At 51.5% G+C, this 21,222-nt stretch overlaps 1 protein-coding gene across 10 annotated transcripts in view; it reads left to right on the top strand.

Annotated features, from left to right (window-relative positions):
- Positions 1-14,171: 14,171 nt before the first annotated feature.
- ADCYAP1R1 (ADCYAP receptor type I) overlaps positions 14,172-21,222 on the top strand; it is a 59,207-nt gene continuing 52,156 nt past the window's right edge. For all 10 annotated transcript variants that reach the window (XM_015133766.3, XM_015133764.3, XM_077996955.1 and 7 more), the window contains exon 1: positions 14,172-14,514. The gene's annotated coding sequence lies outside the window, so the exon portion shown is untranslated. The remainder of the gene's footprint in view (positions 14,515-21,222) is intronic.

The following is a 21,222-nucleotide window of genomic DNA, read 5'->3' as shown; positions in this document are numbered from 1 at the left end:
CTGTAGTCCTGCTGTCTTTATCTCCTAAGGTGGTCTCCAGATCCTCCATCTCTCTCTACCTCTCCCACCATTCCATTAGTCCAAATCACATCTTTTGCCTCATCTACTGCAACAAGCTTCCTTATTGATTTCCCTGCATCCTTCAACCCGATCTTTCCCCTGCATCCTGGGTGACATTTTTAAAATGCAAATGAGGCTTTGTCATGTGTTCAGAAGCTTCCCACTGGTCTGAGGTAAAACCCCAGGCCTTGATGGGCCCCCAAGGTCTGACCTGGCCCTCCGGCCTCAAATCCAACCTCTCTCCCTTGCTGTCTGTCCTCCAGTCATGCTGGTCTGAGTCCAGTGGGTTGAGTGCTTGGTGCCTCCCTCTCTACTCACAGTTTTGCTCTTGTTTCTTACTCTGCTGCAGTATCCTCACCCCCTCTGTCCCCACCCAGCGCTCAGCTCCCTTCATTTGTTCTTCAGATCTAAGATAAACTGACTATTTCTTTGGGAAGCCTCCCTGACCGCTGGGTGAGCTCAGGCTGTCTTGTTACATAGGTTTATGGCACCCTATTCTTTATTTCAATATCACAGGTTGTTTTACATTATTTGTGCAATTATTGTTCCAGTTCTGTGTACTGCATCTGACTATAAGCTTCAGGAGGGCAGGGACCACTGCCACCTCAGTGGTTGGCACTGTGCCTGGCCCACAGGAAGTCTGTGCTAAATGCTCGTTGCTCAGGTGAATCATGAGAGCTGGGGAAGTGTGAAGAATGACTCCCAGATTTCCAATTTATCCAGGAGATGAATGTGGTATCATCTGTGGAGGTGGGACATGGCGGGGAGGGCGCAGATCCTGTGTCCGGTGTTGGAAAGACTGGGCTGGACATGTCTGTGAAGCCACTGGGGTCAATAGGCTGCTGGATGTATGGCTCTGGACCTCTGGAGAGAAGTCCTATTTCAACCAACTGACATTGGATTCTTGATCTGGACCCAGGTTATAAAGGGTCAAGTCGGCTAAGAGGGCAGCCATTCAGAAGGTCTTGGCATGGTCCAACATTAGATGGAAGGATCTGGAAACTGGGAGCTACTCTAATTCTCCTTACCGAATTCTAATCTTGAAAGGTCCGTTCTGAGCCCTTCAGATGGTCACGGAAGCCAAGGTTCTGAGTAGCAAGCACAGCGAGCACAGGAGGGCTGGGTCTGTGCTCCCCTCCTGTGTAACATTGCACACTTCCCACCACAAGTTCAAATCCATGAGCAGTCTAGCTCAGCAAACACTCATGGAATGTCCACTGAATGCCAGGCCAGTGGGATAGGTGATGATGGCTGTGGTAGTGGCAGAGTAGTGGCAGTAGTAATAGCTATTGCTTAGAAGGTAGACTCACACCAAACACTATCCTAGGCATTATAACATTTAAACACACTTAATCTTCACAGCAACCCTATGTGCCATTATTCTTCACATTTTACAGCTGGGAAAACTGAAGCAATAAAAAATTAAAAACAAGATCACAGTTAGTGAGTGGCAAGAAATGAAAAGAAAGACTATAGTCCCTTTGCTTGAAAAAGTTTAGAGGTGGCCAGGCACGGTGGCTCACGCCTGTAATCCCAGCACTTTGGGAGACTGAGGCGGGTGGATCACGAGGTCAGGAGATCAAGACCATCCTGGCTAACATGGTGAAATCCCATCTCTACTAAAAATACAAAAAATTAGCCTGGTGTGATGGCTGGCACCTGTAGTCCCAGCTACTTGGGAGGCTGAGGCAGGAGAATCGCATGAACCCAGGAGGCAGAGCTTACAGTGAGCTGAGATTGTGCCATTGTACTCCAGCCTGGGTGACAGAGCAAGACTCCATCTCAAAAAAAAAAAAAAAAAAAAAAAAAAGGTTTTTAGAGGAATGGGGGCTATTTCCTTGGATTCTCTATAAATAATGAGGATAAATATTGTCACTCCCATTGGACAGACAGGGAAACTGAGGTCCATAAAGGGTTTCTGGTAAATGTAACATTTAGCTGCATGAATTCTCACTTCTTTTCTTTTGTCCTTCCCATCTTGTACACATTAAGATTAATCAAGCTTTCCCTGAAAGAGACTAAACTAATTTTAAGGAGACAGGTAGCTGATGGCCTGGCTGCAAGTCAGTGAACGGTAATGGAGAACCACTTCCAAGGATGACTTTCAGCATTCTGATGGAATTCACAGAGCTCGGCAGTTTAAAAGGTCCTTTACAGAACTTGACCCCGTGAGATAGACAGCATCATCCCTGAGTCACGAATGGAAAAATGGAGAGTCTAAGAAGTTAAGTGACTTACCGGGATCCTAAGGCTGGCTGGTAGGTTGTGGAAGGGACATATATGTGAACACCAGCCTAGAGCTGTCTGTCTGACACTCCCGCTTATTGCTTCTGTCTGTATCAGCAACTCCATATCTAGGCGTCCAGATTTGTTCCCACCTAGATCTTGCATTTTCCTGCTGGCACATTTTCCTTTTTCCTCACCCCACCTAGTGTCCGTTCTTTAGTGCTCTGACTGTGCTAAATTTTAATTGCTGTATGGATGAATCTGAATTTGTGCTAAAATGTTAATGGCCAGCAATGGCTCAAGGTATTTATTCTCCAGAGGTTTTCGCTATTTTTCTTCTTTTTTAAAAAAGTGATTAAAAACAATAACAAAAATTCTTCTTATGGGTCCTGCCCTTGGAGTTTTCAAAAATGGTTCCCATTCATTTATCTTATTTTCTTCTCAGATCCAGCCCTGTCCTTTTCTGTCAGCCTTTCACCATCTGTCCTCTGTTTCATTAGGTTCCCAACTGATCTCCCTACCTCCAGTACATCCTCCACCCTGCAGCCAAGCGATCCTGCTTAACATTCCTTGCCCTAAGCTCTTCCCTGGCTTTGCATCCTCCAAGAATAAATTCAATCTCTTGGCCTGGCATTCATGGCCATAACCTGGTCTTGCTCACCTTCTAACTGCTTTTCTTACCACGCTTCTTCTGGCACCTTATCCTCCAAACTGTCCATTGTTCTTCCTACACCTCACTCTGGGATGTGTGTCTGTGCAGTCAGCTGCCCATCCCTGAGTCACCCAATTTCAGGGGAAACTTTCCAAGATCTCCAAAGAATCTTTCAAGCTCCTTTTACTTGATTGAGGTGACAGGAAGATTCCCTTCCTGCCTGCCTTGCTTGGATGTCCCCAACAAATGTATCTTCAGAGGTTTTCACTTTCTAAAGTCCTCACTTTCTATTACCTGCAGGTAGGGGTGGGGGTGGGGGATAACATTGTTTAAACAGATTTGAGGCCACTCTCTTTGCAAGTCTTTCATAGATAATATCTCAAGATAGTTTTCTAAGGGGTAAAGGGTGGGCAATGCTGAAAATGTGTGAGGGTGTTTTCAATGTCACAGTAACTGGGCAATGACACTACCATTTAGAACCAAAGTCAAGATGAAAGGTCTAGAATGCTAATCATGTAGGATGCTAAATGGTTTTTGTGGCAAAGAGCAGCCTACCAATAAAGAAGAAGTGTCCTGATGAACACATCTACAGTGCTGCCCTCCTTGAGAAGTGAACATGGGATCAGGTGGCAGAAGTATCAGAAAGGAGCAGGTGATTGGAGCTCTGAGAGAGACCATCCATCCTTCCCAGACAGAACTCCCTTGAACTTCTGGGAGTGAGCAGTTGTGTCAGACTGAGTGTCTAAGGGGGAAGCCTCCAGCTCTGCTGTGCAGCCATATTGATGGGAAGAAGATAACTTCTTCCACCTTGGAGATGCTAAAAGGAGAAACAGGGAACACACAGACTCAGATTTGTTATTTGGATTGTTACAAAATTCCTCCTAAAAATTTCCCGACTCATGAAGAAAAACAATGAGAGTAAAGAAAAGTTGAAAGACCCACGTGAGTATGTGGCTACTGCTGGGTTTAGGAACATTCATCTATAGCTCCGTCTCCATTTGTTAACATCATCAAAGTTTGCATCTCCACCTCCAACACCACCAGGGCCACCTCCCTCCAGGATCACTCACCCACCACCACAATCAGCATCTCCTCCAACATTGCTGATTCCATCCCCAAGACACTGTTCCCTGTGTCTTGACTCTGGGTCAAATAAACTGCCTGGTCCACCAATCTCCTTCTAGATACTCTTTCCCATATTGGGAAGAGCTCAGGGTTTGGAGTGGAACTGTTCCTGGAGCAGAAGACTCTCCTCCATCAGGAAGGGGATGAGTCAGCTTGCTGTGGGCTTTAACAGGGACTGCAGCTCAAGTCTTTGCAGCTGTAGGTTTCCATAAGCCAGCATGTTTAGCGGGCTCCATTTGACCATTTTAAGGAAGTCCACTGGTCTTTTGAACTTTTTAAGATGAATCCTGTTTTCCGCTATCTGTGGGCTCATCTAAGTGTCATTTTTCAAGGAATCTGTAGTTGGGATCAGGGTTCTGCCCTGAGTTAGGGTTACAGGTCAGTCTGTTGCCAGAGCAGGAACTTGTTCTGAGGCTGGGATTAGAGGCCAAACTGGGATGGAGTCAGGATTGAGTGTCTGACCTGGGCGGAAGCTCTGGCTGGGGTTGAGTTAGTTCTTTGGGTAGAACTAGTGTCAAGGTCGTTAGTTGAACTTCTGTTGTATATCCAAAATTTCTTACAAAGTATCCCCATTTTATCCTGGGTCAATCTATTTCCTTGAGGGATTCCTCCATCCTCCAGCCCCCCTTGTCCCCACCCTACTTTTAGCCCTAAGTTTGCCAGGGCTCAAGGCACAGTCACACTCCTGCTCTGGGGTAGGGACTTCAGAACAAGGTGGAGAAACTTCTGAATCCAAAGCCCTCTGCTGCCTAAGCCCACAATTGGAGGAGGGGAGGGCATAGCCAAGGCCTGATGCCTGCCAGCCCTGGCAGCTGGATGAGCAGCTGTAATGGGATTAGGCCTGGCTATGCCCGCCTCTCTGTGTGCTGTCCCGAAGCCCTCCCTCTCTTCCTCCCCCAGCATTCTGATCAGGATTCAGCCCTCGGCTCTACCTACCCCAGCCAGGCCAGCCCCATTGTCCTCTCCTTCCCTGGTGCCGGTGCCTAGCAACACTCACAGGGGAGCTCTTTTCCCACCGCTATCCTGGCCCCTCACCCTGCCCCTCGGCTCTGAGCACACACAAGCACCACTTGCCTTTTTATCACCGCAAAAAAAGCCAGTGAAAGGAAGCCAGCTGGTTTCACCAGATTCTCCCAATGATCCAATTCCAAGCCTCTCTTCTGAAATTCTGGGCTTCCTTTCCAAGATTCCTGGGTCCTACTACCAGCAATTCTCAGATTACATTTGAAGATTGTAGAGTTTCATCCTGGAATTCTCAAGTCCTGTCGTCCATTCTAGGACTCCATGAATTCTAGAATTCCAGGACTTTGTGATGTGGGTTTGTGACCTGGGTCTCAGACCATTTACTTGTATTCTGGAATTGAGTTATTGTATTTCAGGGGAGTCTGTCATTCCAGAAATGCAGTCTATGGCCATGAATCATGGTGAGAGGGATTAAGAGATGATGGGGACATGGGAGATGCACTTTTATTCTCTTTAAATTGCAGTTTCTGAGAGTGAAGAGAAGAATGAACCTGCTATCTGGAGAAAGGGAAGGTGGGATTCATTCACCAACTCAACAAACACGAGTAGCTGCTCTAAGCACCTCTAAACACAGGGAACAGAGCACTGAGCAAAGAAAGACCCTGCCCTCAAGCAGCTCACATTCACTTAGGGGAGACAGATCTGAAACAAATAGACAGACACTATGCAACATGTCAGATCTACGAAGAAAAAGAGCAAACAATGAATAATTGATACTATATTGTACTTATTCTGTGCTAGGCACTGTTCTAAATGCTTTACATGTATTCACTTATTTAAATCTCATATTAACATTAAAAGGTAGATGAGATGGTTCAATCCCACTGAATAGATGAAGGAACTGAAGCACAGTAGGTTAAGTAACTTGTCCAAATGGCAAAGCCAGGATTTGAACCCAATAATCTAGCTTCAAAATCTGTGTCCTAAAGCAGGGTTGAGGGGTGGAGAGTGATGGAGGGTGTAGCTTACACAGGGCAGGTAAGGACCTTCAAACAGAGACTTAAAGAAGGTGAGGGGGTGCTCTATATGGATATCCGGGAAAGGGAGGCAGGACAGACATGTTCCTCAGGGATTGAGCCAGGTTTCTTCTTCCAATAAGGCGGACCAGTGTTCTCTGTGCTGGGGGGCTAAGTTTTCCAGGGGGACCTGGTGGGAGGGGCAGGCTCAGAGAGATGCTTATTGCTGTGGGCGTACCAAGACCCCTTTGCCGGCTGCAGTCAGATTCCTGTGTGTCCTCTCCTCCCTGGCCACTGCGGATAGATCCCCTCCTTAACAGATAAGTGTCCTCAGAACACAAAAGAAAGAGCTGGAAGAGACAATCCCTCATGACAGGACTAATCAGGCTGGCTAATTATGAGTAATTAGAAACACCTCTTCCCCTGTGGGTGGCCCTGTCCCAGTGTGAAACAGACTGAGGACTTAATTCCCCTCCGAAGGAAGTGGGGCTGGGCAGAGGCACGGGAGGGAGGATGCATCCAGGCGCCCCCGGCCCTCGCTGTATGCCTGGCCTCCTAACCCTGCACTCAGTCTGTCCTGCTGGCAGACACAGACTATGGCACATAGAAAAGGGATCATCTGAGACATTGGGGTGGAGCCGAGAGAGGGAGAGAGCGAGCAGCATCTTTGGATGAGTTGTTTCACCTCTCCAAGACTTGGTTTCTTTATCTGTAAACCTGGGATAATCATAATTCCTAATCACAGCTTTACAACAATCCAGGGAGACAAGCTAGCAAGATAGCATGGGACCTTAGTAAATTGTAGTGCCTATCACTGTTTTGTTTTGTCATCTGTTGCTTTGGATGACTTAAAACAGTTCTTTCCCTTCTCTGCGCCTCAGTTTCCCCATCAAGGTACTATGGAGGCAGGGGTTGGTTACTCACTTGTTCAATCAATACATATTTCCTGAGCACTGACTTTACGCCCAGCACTGGAGGTGGAATAAGACTGACATGGGCTCTCGCATTCCAGGGAGCTTCTCAGGGAGCTTGGTCAATGGGTTGACCCCAGCTGTCACGTTCCAGGCTAGAAGGTGGGGGGACTGTAGTAGACTGGCTTCTAAGGTCCCCAAGGTTCCTGCCCCCTAAAATACAAGCCCGTACAAGTCCTTCCTCTTGACTGTGGGCCCTATAGATAAGATGGGGTTTTGATCTCCTGATCAGGCCAGTTATGTGGCAGAGGGGAACGGATTCTGCAGATGTTACTAAAAGCTCTAACGAGTTGTCTTCAAGTTTATCCAAAGAGAGATGATCCTGAGAGGACCTGAGCTAATTACATTAGCCCGTTAGAAGAGGGCCTAGAGAATGCTTTTACACTGTTGGTGGGAGTGTAACTTAGTTCAACCATTGTGAAAGAGAGTGTGGCGATTCCTCAAGGATCTAGAACTAGAAATACCATTTGACCCAGCAATCCCATTGGTGGGTATATACTCAAATGATTATAAATCATGCTACTGTAAAGACACATGCACATGTATGTTTATTGCGGCACTATTCACAATAGCAAAGACTTGGAACCAACTCAGATGTTCATCAATGATAGACTGGATTAAGAAAATGTAGCACATATACACCATAGAATACTATGCAGCCATACAAAAGGATGAGTTCATGTCCTTTGCAGGGACATGGATGAAGCTGGAAACCATCATTCTAAGCAAACTATCACAAGGACAGAAAACCAAACACCGCCATGTTCTCACTCGTAGGTAAGAGTTGAACAATGAGAACACATGGACACAGGGCAGGGAGATTCACACACTGGGGCTTGTCGGGGGGTGGGGGGCTAGGGGAGGGATAGCGTTAGGAGAAATACCTAATGTAAATGACGAGTTGATGGGTGCAGCAAACCAACACGGCACATGTAAACCTATGTAACAAACCTGCACATTGTGCACATGTACCCTAGAACTTAAAGTATAATAATAATAAAAAAAAAAAAAAGAAGAAGAGGGCCTAGAAATCCAGGATGGAGAAACAGTGGAGTCTCTCTCCCTTGGCCTTGACAAACCACACTGCTATGAGTGGAGAGAACCACGAGGTGGCAAATGGTGGGAACCCTCTAGAAGCTCAGGGCCTCAGTCCTACAACCACAAGGAAGAGAATTCTGCTAACAACCTTGGGAGGGGACCCCACATCCTCAGATGAGACTCCAGGCCTGGCTCACTTTGACTGTAGCATTATAAGACTTTGAGCAGCGGACCCTGACCCATGGGAATGGTGGGATAAACAACGTGCGCTTGTTTAAGCCACTGTTTCCTGCAACTTGTTATAGGACCCTTGATTGTATGCAAGGCCTTGGGCCAGCCCCATCCTGCCAGCTCACACTAACCTTCCCAGCCCCTGATTGAGGGCTAGAGCCCTGGGTGCCTCAATGAATTTCTCGCAGGCAGTCCTCCCATCACCTGTAGCAAAAGATTGTTTCATCAACTGCCAACCTGTTCCCAAAGTTGCTCATCAAAGATTGTTCTATTTGCCCTACTTTTAATATAATTATCAGCATTATTTGCATGACACCAAGTCAGGGCTCAGCCTGTCACAGGCCCCATATTATCCTGAGCTGCTTTTCTGGGAAAGGCTGTATCCCTGCCTCATGCAGGCTGCTTCCTCCCACACAAATTATCTGTAATTTCCACACCTCCATGCTTGCCGTGGCCCTGCGTTAAAGCCAGGACTTGTGTTGGGGCTGGAGCACACTGTTATTTTCAAAGCAGTCAAGCCAGGCTCCAGGAAGCTATAGGAACATCAGGTGGGACCTAGATTGACTGCAGCACCTGCAAAGGGGGACAGGCAGAGCGGGTACAGGTGTTCACTCCAAGAGTAGCCAGACCCAGACCACTTAGGACAGCAAATGTGCAGAGGGCAGGGCATGTGCAATGTGGCTCCTGAACACACATGATATGGCCTATTTGTAAGATACTCATGAAGGTCCCTTCTGCAGTCAAAGAATACTATGCACAAATGCCAGGGTGTGCAGAAGATGGAGGAGAGGATAGGGGTAGAGATAAGAAAAGGAAGTCCTGTGGATAGAGATTTGGAAGTGAGAATGGAAATATTTCATTCTCCTTCAACCAGGGGCCCTGGGGGGTACTCAGCTCCCATGTGTAAACAGCTGTGTCTCCAGGAGGAGACTACAGTAGGTGAATGGAAAGTGTCACTCACTGTCTGACAAGAATTGCCTGACAGTGATGAAGCTATGCCTCTGTAGACAGGCCTGCTGCCTGCCTGAGAGTCTGCAGGAGAGGGAATATCTCTATCTTGGTAGAAAAGATGTGCTTTCCTATTCCAGATCTGTGGATGGCGTGTGTGTGTGTGCGTGTGCACACGCCTGCGCATCTGAGTGCATGCACATACTTGGACTGTATGTGAATGCACCTCTGGGCATACATATTAAATGGAAATGCACATGTGTATGTGTGCACAGTATACTCAGGTGTAGCAATAAGTATGTATATTTGAGCATATGCTCATCTGGGGGTAAGGGTGCATTTGGATATTTATGTACACAAAGGACAGAGACTCAGGGCACTTGACTCTTCACATATGTCTCTTGCTATTGCCCCAGGCTTCAAGAAATTACTTCTTCCACCCGTCCCACCCCCAACACACCCACACTTTCCAACTCCCTAGAGGCATGTCTTCCCTTCTAAGGTCACGATTCTGGGGATAGAGCACAGGACTAAAAGCCCAGAGACCTGGTGTGTTGGCCGAGCTCTGCCACTAGTTAGCCCCATAACAGAACAAACCATTTCTGTTTCCTGAGCCTCATTTTCTTCATCTGTGAAAGGGGGTGCTAAATGGTCAAGTCGGCACTTAGCATTTAGGGCCCAAGTCTTTTGTCCCCTGGCCCCACCTGCCCCCACTCCCAACAGCACTTTTCCCCTTGCTCGTCCTCACGCATTGCTGTGTCCTGTGGTGGGTGGCGGACAGAGAGGACTCAGGCCTAATCTCTAAGGAGCTCCCAGGCATCTCTGAACATGGGTATCCCCTTGACTCCTCCTTGACTCCAGGCTTTTTGTGAGGCAGCTTCAAGGATTTCTAGAGCTCTTGGAACACAGTTTGAAAATCATGGATCTAAGCAACCTAACCTTCATTCCCTTGGTTTCTCAGAGGATTCCAAGAGTCCTGGGGACCAGGGTCCATGGGGTGACTGAAAAGGCTCTAGATGGCACGGGTTCATCTGATGAGGATGCTACCTCCTGGCTCCTCTATGAGACATCAGGGGAAAGGAGTGCACCTGGCCATCTGGGCTGCTTCTGGGGTGGGGGGCCTCCCAGGGGAACTCAACCCTGCCACTGGAATGTCTCCGCAGCCTGTGTGTTCAGGGACAAAGGGCCTTAGCGGGGCAATGGGCATGGCTTACCCAGCTTTGGGGGGCTAAGCTTTCCAAAGCCTCTCTGTTGCTCTGTTCTGTTACTGATGCTTCCAGGCCTTCTAGGGAGCACTCCCTGAGGCACCTGGGGCTCCTCAGTGTTTCTCTGGCCATCTGACCCCATTGCAGATGTAGCAGACCAGACAGCATTCTCAATGGAGCTTTCCCAGAGACAGAAACACTATTTCACAGTCTGGCATTCAAGGCTCACAGCATTCCCAAAACAGGGATTAAATGGGCCAATGCACAAAAAGCAGTTGCTTCCCAGCCTTTCCATACCCTGGTGCCTGTGGAAAATGAAAACATTTATATGTCTCCTGAGGAAAGTGGAAAAGGCTGCTTATGGCTGCCCAGCAGGCTGAGGGACCAGCATCTCAGCACACTTCTAACCTGTTCTGGACATATGAGCATGCTATCTTGGGATGCTTGCCCGCAAAGCATTAGCAGAGGGCTGACGACAGGGGTTCCTAACTAACCGTGGCTGCACATTAGCATCCCCTGGGGAGTTATAAAAAATTCTTTTGCCCAGGCCTCACCATGGACCAATTGTCTAATTATCTTGGGTGGTGAGGCTTGGGTGTAGGTACTTTTTAAAAGCTCCCCGGGGGGAGTCTGTAGCGCCCGGAAGGTTGACAAGCATTGGCGCAAGACATGGTGAGCATTCGGTCGATGCCAGCTGTCTACAATAAAGCACCTGTGTCCTTGTGTGTGCTGTTCTTGTCTGAGCAGCGTAAAAGCTGGAGTGGGGTGGGGTGGAGTGGGTGGGCTGGGGTGGGGGCCCTGTAGTTAGGGAGGAAACTGCTGCTCAGGAGAGATGAATGCTGGGTAGGGTGGCCTGGCATCCATCTCCCTCAGCCATGTCTCAGAAAATTGAATTAAAACCCATATTTTTCAGCTGCTGCCCGCCTGGCTGGCTGGCTGGCTTGTGGAAGGGAGTGAGGCAGTGAGCACCTCAAGGCAGGGAAAAGCTGGTGAGGGGGCCCCCAGCCTCCCTCCCTAGGAAAGAGAAGGTAGCCCAAGGGGTCCTCTGAGAGAAGACTTCCCAGGGGTGGTCCCTTGGCCTCAGGTCTTCCCAAAGCCAGGCAGGTAGGGGTAGGGTGGGAGTGGTAGGCTGGCTGGCTTACAAGGTCAGGGCTAGATCTTGAGGTGAAGTTGATTTTTTTGGGGTGATTGGGTGGAGAGGCAGAGAAAAGGAGCCTGTCCCTGGGGAGGCCTAATCTCGGGGAACAGAATTGGCATAGCTCCTCTTCCAAGGTTATTTGGAGAGACTACAGTGGATGCCTGAGACAGGTGGAGAGCAGTGCAGGACGTGAAAGCCTGAGTGGCTTCCAGAATTAAGGGGGTGGAAAGAGCTCACAAGGTAGAACAACACTAAGTTGGGCAGCAGGATAAGATTTCTGATAAGAAAGTTGCCTGTGTGTCCTTGGGCTAGTCTTGTTGCCCCTCTGGGCTAAGGCACCCCACGCATAGAGAAGGAGACTAGACAACCCTCCTGGATCCCATCTCTAATGTGTATTCTATGCCTCACCCAGGCTGATGCTACTCGGGGGGCTGGAATTAGAATCGAAGTCTACGAGGGCTGCTAGCCTACATGGCATCTTTAAGAGCTTTAGAGAGGTGCTGCCTCTAGGGGGATCCACTAGAAAACAGTGCCCCTTTTGGGTAGATGGGGGCATGCCTGGTTTGGTGGGCAGTAGGTAGAGTAGGATCTGGATTTCCAGCCCCACTGGCCCCTTCCAGGGGATCTGGAACCCACAGTGGAAACTGAAGAACCGAGAGTATGGAAAGGGAATAAATCTGGAACTGAATGCTGAACTTCAGAGTAGGGGGGCCTCTATCTGGAAGTCTGGGCATCCACATTCCCAGGATGGGCTGGTCTGCCATAGACGACCTTGATCTCCACCCTTCCTCTCACTCCCAGGCCCTCTACGTCCTGCATTCTAAGTCCCTCTTGACTCTGAGACTCCTGGCAGCCTCCTTTCCCTCACACTTAGTTTCACAGTTTACAGAAAGCTTTTACACATAGCATCTCATTTGATCTTCACAACACCAGAGTTGGAGGCAGATGAAGAAATCAGCTCTCAGGGGTTAGGGCAACAAGCTAAAAAGGGGTTAGCCAGGATTAGAGGGAGGTCCTGTCTGTGTCTGATTTTAGCACAGCACCTGGCCCTTTTCTTTCCGTTATTTCTTCTCTCCATTCTCTTCATTCTTTCTTGATATAGATAAGACTGATATTCTCCTCCACCAGGAAGCTTTCCTGGACTGAAAGGAATATGAGACAATCAGACTACCAGTGTGTTGTGTCAATGGGGGTCAGTGGCCAGTGGCCATTGGTCAGTAAAGAGAAACATGGACCTAGGAACCTCCACGTGTCTTTCTGGGACCTCAGACTGCTTCTTTCAAGTTTCCATATGAATTCCTCTCCACCCACAGGTCCTTTCCTCTTTGGTAGACTGGGGACCCCAAAGGAAGGCTCAGGGTTCTCCCTCCTCCTTCCCCCTCCTTGAGGCCTCCTCGACAAGGTGGCCATACCTAGAACTTGGGCCCAAAGGGAAGCTGAATGAGAATTTACTCGAATGGGCAAGAATAGAGCTTGGCTGCAGAACTGAGATGCTCTAAGAGACTGATGCCTGAGGCAGGGACCAAAAACTGAGGGCAGAGGCAGGCAGGAGCAGCTGTGGGATGGGGGCTGGGGTGGGGTGGGCAGAGCGTGAGAACTTGCCTGGGAATGGGTAGCTAACTACTCTCAGCTAAGGTTTGGCTTCACTGCCAACCCTCTAGGCCACTTTTGTCTGTGTAGTTCTCCTTATTAAGCCATTTCTACTAGGAGGAGTTTGGACAGGACTGTAATAACAGTAGCAATAGTAATTTATTCAGCATCGGCGAATCAATGATACCAGGGAGAAACTACTGTGGAGTGAGTGCACCATTTTTATTTACTGCTGCTGTGAAGAGTCCTGGCAGCCAGTACTACTGTTCCCTTGTGCAGATGAAGAAGCTGAAGCTCAGAGAGGCTGAGCCACTTACCCAAACTCACAGAGCTGTGGTACAGCTGGGACTGGAGCCAGGCAGTCTGATATTTTAAGTTGTCTCTGTCCTGTAAGCACCACCATCCCCTTTCTGGTCGTTCTCCCGCGGGGGTAGGGGGGAGGGTCACATTTGAGTACATCGCGACAGGCACCCCAAAACTAGCCGACCCTCCCAGACCTGGGCGGTAGGGGCAAAGAAGAGCCCAAGGAGGGTCTGAGACTTGCCTGGTAAGGAAGTCTTCTTGGAGGAGGGGGAAGACAGGCTCTGATACACAGGAAATCTTGAGGACCTAGGGAGAAGAAAGAAGGCTTTCTAGTCCTGGCTGTGATGGAGGGAGTGGAAAGAGGGTGGTAAGCCCAGGAGGCCCAGAGATAGAGGAGACGGGGATGACAGGCTGCTGAGGCCTCCACCTCAGCGCCCCCGACTCCCGCCACTGGGATTTCCCGCCGCAGCTCCTGCTCAGGTCTGTGCTGCTGGTGGGGTGAGGTTAAGCAGCACGGCGCCCCCACCGCGCCCCCCACCCGGGCCCTTACCGCGCGCCCCACCGCGCCCCGCACCGCACAACCCTCGGCCTAACCCCGCCCCCGGGCGCTCATTGGCGTGCAGCACCCCCTCCCCAGACTGCGAAGTGTGCAGCGGGAGGCGGTGGTCTGTCGCCTCCCTCCAGCGCCCGGCCTGGCTTCGCGGCGGAGGCGGCGCCTCTCCTGCAGGACTGAGCTGAGCTGGGCTGCCGTGCCGCGCCGCGCGGGGCGGGCGAAGTGGGGCGCTGCGCTCGGCCCCGGGCGGGGACTAACGGCGGCTGCGGCGGCTCCGGGCGAGCGTGGTCCCCGCTTGCGCACACGCACACGCCGCCGCGCAGGGACATACGGACCCCGGCCGCCCGCGGCCACACAGGTGCGGAGACCCGGCTCGGCGCGCTCTCCTCGGCGCACACGCTCCCCATCCCCGCGCCGCGCGGGCCGCGGACTCGCAGGCTGCGCGTCCTTTGCGGAGTCTGCCGCTGCCCCACGGACAGGCCCCGCAGTGAGCAGGTAAGGGTCGCCCTGCCGCGGCTGCCCCTCCATGCCTCAGCTGTCTTCCCCTGGCTCCAGAACCTTCGCCCAGCCGGGACCTCGGATCCCCTCCTCTGGCTTGGCGGTCTCCTCCAGCCGCGACCTCCGCCGACGGAGAGCCGGCGAGGGCAGGCGCCAGGCAAGCCTCCCAGATCCGAAATGAAGCCCCCTCCCGCCTGTGCGCCCTTCCTGCGCGTCAGGATGACACCCCCCAACCCAAGTGTCTGGCGCTGCGCTCGGGGCGGCCGATGGCCGCAGCCTGCCGGGGTAGGGGTCGGCCTAGCTATCTCGCGCCCCTCCTGATGCGGAGAAGGGAGACCAGGGGCAGGGAAGCCATGAGGCCAGAGGGACCCGGAGTGACATGCCGCCCTATCCCTAGGCGGACGGACGCACCTACGCGGATCGGGAAGGCAGGGCTAGAAAGTCCCCCGGGGCTAGGTACCGCAGTCCGCACCGGGCTTGAGGGGTGGGCAAGCAATGTGCTAGGTAGGGGTTGGGGTAGGGGCCAGTGTAGAATGCCCCTCTGTGGTGACACATTCGGGATTGTTCAAAAGAGCGTCGTCTCGGTTTCCCGTGGCGCGGAGGGGCTGGGGTTGGAGATGCTAAGGATTCGGTGGTCCCAGAAGAAACGCCCTGCGGGGTCTGTGAGGAAACGACACTGGCCTTCCCAGGCTGAAGTGGGCCCGCCCAGACCCCTGCCCCTTTAAAGGCAGAGGCTCCTGCGGCAGCTGCGGGGGGCGGAGGCCACATCCTCGGCGGGACCTTGGCAGGTTAGGGGGCTCAAAAGGAACAGGGGAACCAATGGATGCAGCTAGACCCTCAGGAGGGAACCCAGCCGGAAGCCGACTGCATTTCACGTGGAGCTGAGGAGCGGAGCCTCACCTCTGGATGGAGCTCAGCCCCCTTTTGGAAGATGCTGAGGGTGGGGAGTGGACACCTGCTAATTCTTCCGACCATTTCTGTGTTTTTGGGTGCAGGTGCGTCAGACTCCCTTTATCTTCCCTAGCCTTACAGTGTCCCACAAAGCCCCCCCTGGCCCTCTCCAAAGACACAGCATTTGGCTTTTCCCATGAGCGGCCCTGGGGAGACGCTGGGGGATGGGAAGGGGCTGGGCGCAGCATATGGGGGGCAACTTGCCCTGGGACTGAAGCTGGCCTGAGACAGACAAGCATCCTGAAGGTCAGGGTGGAAGCTTTGAGTGGCAGTAGGATTCCCAAGAAGATGGAAAACTATGTTTGAGCCTTTGGGGGCAGGGGCAGCAGGCGGCACCCGGGTTTTATCAGGAGACCCCAATTAAATGAGTTTGGTGCTGGGTACAAGTAGGACTGGTGGAGTCCCCAGTCCTAAGCTGAGTTCTGCTCCTCACTGACCTTGGGGAGGGCAGGCAGAGGCACCAGCTTGGACACAAGCCGAAATCTGAACATACAAATTGGAGATGGAACACGCTGAGCAGGCCCTGGGCCAGATTTTCCAACCAATCCATCAACAAGTGTGTGTGGGGTGACAATGGAGGCGGGCCCGGTCCTTTTCCTCTTTGGCCGTGGGTGATTCATGGGTGGTTGGGTGTCTGGAGCAAGACCCCCAAAAGTCTGTTTGCCACCATGTGTGGTGAGGGGAGGTGTCTGTGGGGAGCCTCTGAAAGGATCCCTCTTCTGCGCTGGGACTGATCTAGGCTAAGCAGTGCATTAAGTCCTGTTTTGTATAAGGTTCAGGCTGGCAGGGGATTGATTGGAGAAACACTTTGGGACCCATGCTTTTTCACATGGCCACCTCTCTCTGTTGTGCATCAGCTTTGGGACACTCCCTCAATTTGTGTCGAATAAATAAATACACACATGGGAGTTTATAGTATATGTGGCTGAGAGGCTAAGAAAGCCAAGGCCACAGGGTGGCTTTTCTCCTGGGGACAGGGCTTAGGCTGGAGCATCCCAGGTTGCCGCCCTCCCAGGGACAAGCATTTCATTGACCTGGGGCTGGCACTGATTAAGTGGAGGACATCTTGTGCTGTCTGCCACAGGGCAGAACCAAGATGTGCCAAGTGCAGAGCCGGAGTTTAGCTCGGTGCCAGGGAGGCCTTGCTTGCCTGAGACCCACCCACCATGGGGCTGACACTGGAGGTGACAATGAGTTTCCTGTCCTGGTCAAGACAGGGGCTGCCAAGTGGTTTTCCACCCTGGAAGGCCTAGAGGCCTCAGAGACCCTCAGCCTTCCCTGAGGAGAGGAATCTAAGATTCCAGGGTCTGAATGAATTGGGCTTAGTGGTCCAGCCGCCTGGCAAGATGGAGACTGGAAACGCCCCAGCTGCAACGTGTTTGCACCGAGCTCTGGATGCCGTCAGAGGCAAACGGTGACAGCCACCCCCACAGTGACACACAGAGAGGGAGTGACACACAGCTAGAAAGGCATATAGGCTTTCTATGACACCTGCCAGAGAGCTGGGGTACAATAGTGACAAGCAACACCAGAAAGACAAATGGATGTTGAGACACACCCTCTCACACAGATCTGGGCACACCCAGGGACTCAGAGATATTTGCCCAAAGAAGATCACAAAGGTCTTCGTTAGTAAAAGTCCAGCTGCATGTTGAATTGAAGGGAGGAAAGTGTGTGTGTGTGTGTGCACGCGTGCACATGTGTGCGTGTGTTGCATGAGCCTAGAACAAGGGTAGGCAACCTTTTAATGTAAAGTGCCAGATAGCAATTATTTTACGCTTGTGTCCATATACAACTGCTTAATTCTACTGTGTAGCCTACTGCAGCCTTAGATGATATGTAAACAAGTGAGCATGGCTCTGTTCTGATAAACTTTATTTATGGACACTGAAATTTGAATTTCATACATTTTGCCTGTGTCGTGAAATATGATTCTTTTAATTCTTTCCAACCATTTAGAAATGTAAAAAGCATTCCTGGCTCACTGGCCATACAAAAATAGGCTACAGGCTGGATCTGACTGGCTGGAAGGGGTTGCCAGCTCCTGGGTTGTAAGGTTAGGAAAGAGAAATGGTCAGAGAGGTTGACAAAGGGAGGGACTTAGCGTTGATAGCTGGAGATGCCTGATGGTACCTTGGATGCTTCGCTCCGTTCTACGTGGAGCTCAGAGTGCCCGTCTGTTTAATGGGTCAGGCCCAGGAGAGGCTCCCTGCCTAGCCTCAGCACCCTCCACCAGATTGGCCTCTGCTTTGCCCCTGTGATCGATTCCCCCACTCTAAAGACACTTGGAGACAGCATTCAGGACTGAAAAACTGACTGCTGTCACTTGAGCTTGCCAAACAGTTCCTGAGCCCCCTTTACCATTCACCCTTTGTGTCCAAGTCTGTGCCCATGCCCACGGGTGGGGAAGCCACACGGAAACCTGGGCATGCCCCTTTTTTCTAGACAAGACTCGAAACTCACAATGAACCCGACAAGACCTGAAACAGCTCAGAGGAGACGGGCTCCTTATCTCAGGGCTGAGGCTTCTCAGTGGAGGAGGGCAAGGTCATAAAGGGCAGGTGGCGGGTGCTGCCTGAGTGGGCTTCCTAGAGGTGGTGTTGGGGGTTTGGGTTGACCTTGGAGGATAGCTGGACCCTTATCCCAGCTCTCCACAGACTCCATGCATTGCCTTAGCTGCCTTCATCTTTTCCTCCTGATCAATGGGCACTGCAGAGGGTTGACTGAGACAAACATATGTGTGTGTGTGTGTGTGTGTGTGTGTGTGTATCCTTCCTAGGCACCTCTGAACTTCCCAGCCACTGATCTGACGCTTGTGGGCTTGTGCAGTGAACCAGGTCCTGCCTTGTGTTTCTTCCTTTCTCTACTGCCTCTTCTTGAAATTTCCTTCCTGCCACCTGTGGTGGGGATGGGCCAAGGAGACACTCCTGTCTGATTTTTCCGTGTCTCTGGATTCTGTCCCCCACTTTCCATCCCAACCGCCTTCCTGCTCAGCTTAGTACCCCATCACCTCTACCCTAGATCCAGAAAAGGGCCTCAGGGTACATTTCTGCCTGCACTTTCCCCCCTTGTCTTTGCTCCCCAGCCTTTGAAGGGATATTTTCTAAATGAGAAGCTGATCACTCCACTCCCTTGCTTAGAACTCTTCATTGCCCTACCCCTGTCCGGTGGAACAACCCTCCAGCTTCCACAGACTGGCACCAGCCCTCCACCCTCTCATCCACCTCACCAACTCCTGATATCTTGTTGTGCTGCTTGACACCCTGGAATCACTTTCCCAAATCCATCCAGGGGGCACTCATCCAAGTTTTCTGGGCACTCGTGTGTCTTGCCTGTGCCAGGTGCTGTGGGCACACGCACATCAGAGCTGGGCTCATGCTCGCTTAGGAGAGGCTGAAGCTTAACCAGGGTCTGCACAAAGGGAAAGGCTCTCAGTGCAGAGCTACTCCTCCCCAAGCCATACACCCTGCCTGGTAGGTGCTCAGTGAATACTGTCCACAAGCTTGTGCCTCTCTCTGGCCAGGCTTCCTGTTCCCCTTCCTCCCCTCCCTCCTCCTCTCATTCCCGCAATCCTTTCCCTTCCTACCTCCCTCTTCTCCCCACATTTATCTTCTGCCTTCTTCCTCCCCGTCCTCTTACCTGGCCCAGGGGGTACACTCCCTGACACCTCCAGGTCAGGAAAGGTCCCTGCACTATCCAGTATGGAAGAGGACTCCTCACAGGACCCTGGGAAGGACTCTGCAGCATGACCTTGGGGAAGTTTCCTGGTCTCCTAGGGCCTCAGAGCCTCATCAGTGAGATGGGATGATACTGCCAACGTTCATGGGTGCCCCAGCCTGGCCCTTCCCTGCCTTGGACCTGGTTCCCCACCCAAGCTTGTACAAAATGCAGGGCACGAGTGGGATCATCACTGGGGCCCATCTGGTGGCCTGACTCCTGCCACCTTGTCACGCCTGCCGTTGTCAGGAGGCCCCTGGCCCAGGAGTTTGTCTGTGCCCTTTATCGGCTGTGGTCTTCTTGAGAAGGAAGGAGGTTCTAGAGAGTTTCCCCTCCTTCCCTGCAGCAGCTTCAGTCCCTCCCTTTGAGGGGTGAGTGGGAGGGGCGCAGTGTTTCATCTTTCAGCCTTCTCTCCCTTGTTCCTGGCCCTAGGAGGGAGAGGAGGAAGTAGGGGCGGTCCAGCTCCTGTGTCATGAGTAAAGGGAGCATGGGGAGAGCAGGGGAGGTGAGTGATGTACTTAGCCTGGCCATCTCCTTTCTGGTATCCAGGCCTGTCCTGCCCTGTAATGGGGAGGGATGCTGAGTGGCCAGAGGATTCCATTAGGAGGTGGCACAGAGGGCCCCAGCCCCATGAGGGGCAGATGAGAGTCCCAGGGCTGTGTGGCCCCAAAAAGAGGTGGGGTAGGCTGTCCACACACGCCTGTGTGGGCTCATGTGAGGCAGAGGAACCTGTGCCTCTGTGTGGGCTGGTTGGGAAGGGCACAGGGACATCAGAGCTTCCCACTGTGGGCCTGGGCCAGACGCTGGAGTGGGGCAAGTGCCCATCTCAAGAGCAGAGTTGCCTTCAGCCAGGGGAAGCAGAAGGGCTCTGCCGGGCTTTGGACAGTACAGGGATGGCTGGAGGGTCTCTGAGTCCCCTCTGCACAGAGATGTGGAAAGTCTGCTAGCCCAGTGAGTCACCGCTCGCTCCCGTGTGCTGACTGATGACGCCATCCTCTGTGTGCAGGGGCCACCGCTGCCTGGTGCAGCAACTCAGAGGAGGACATGGCTGCTGTAGTCAGTTTAACTCCAGGTTTGGTGGCTGGACTTACGAAGCCTGAGGAGGAAGGGGGAATGGTGTGCTATTGGGATCCCCCTGAATTCCCTTACAGACCAGGTATCTGCCACACATCCCATTCCTGCCAGGCAAGCCTCCAGGCTCTATATTGTGTGACCTTGGAAAGTGTGTCACCTTCTCTGGCCTCAGTTTCCCCATCTGCACCTTGGGAGGTGGGCTCTAAAGTCTATTTCAGGTCTGAAATGTTGTATCTGTCACGAACTCTTCCTAAGGAGGAAACTAGATATAGATATGTAAATGGGTGTAGTGGCGGGCCTGACCAGCCCCTGGAGGTGTGTGTGTGGGTCCCTAGTAGGGTACCAGTGGACTCTGAACTGATCTTCCTTTGACCAGTAAGAGAGGGCAGTGGAAGCATAGGGATGGAGTGCACCAACTTTGGAGCCAGACTGCTTGGGTTTACTTCCCAGCTCTACCAGGGACTTGCTGTGTGATATTGGGGAAGTTGCTTACGCTCTCTGTGCGTCAGTCACCTCTGCTATAGAATGAGCTAATGCTAGTAACTATTTCAGGCAGGTTAAATGAGTTAACACATGTTTATTGCTTGGAAGAGTGTCTGGCACGTACTGAGTATTTAATAAATGTTAGCCACTAGTAAATAAAATCACAGGAGGCCTGCTGTTCCCATTTTGAATGTTACACGGTGCTGTGGGGGTGGAGGTGACAGCAAGAGGGTGCAAAAAGTCTGAACACAAAGTGGTGAGATAATAATAATTAACACATGTATAGCCCTTACTGAGTGCCAGGCTATAGTATATACTCTATAGTTTATTTGTATAAATTTGCTGATGCCTCACTGTAACATCTGTGAGACAGACATTAATATTATTCCCATTTTACAGATGATAAAAAGAAGGCACAGAGAAGTTAAGCTGTTTTCCCAAGCTCCTAGGGCAAAAACTTCTGGCAAAATGGTCTGAAGT

Source organism: Macaca mulatta, chromosome 3, assembly GCF_049350105.2.
Source record: "Macaca mulatta isolate MMU2019108-1 chromosome 3, T2T-MMU8v2.0, whole genome shotgun sequence".
Taxonomy (NCBI): Eukaryota; Metazoa; Chordata; class Mammalia; order Primates; family Cercopithecidae; genus Macaca; species Macaca mulatta.
Note: the sequence above shows the minus strand (reverse complement) of the source record. Positions and strands in the feature narration are given on the sequence as shown.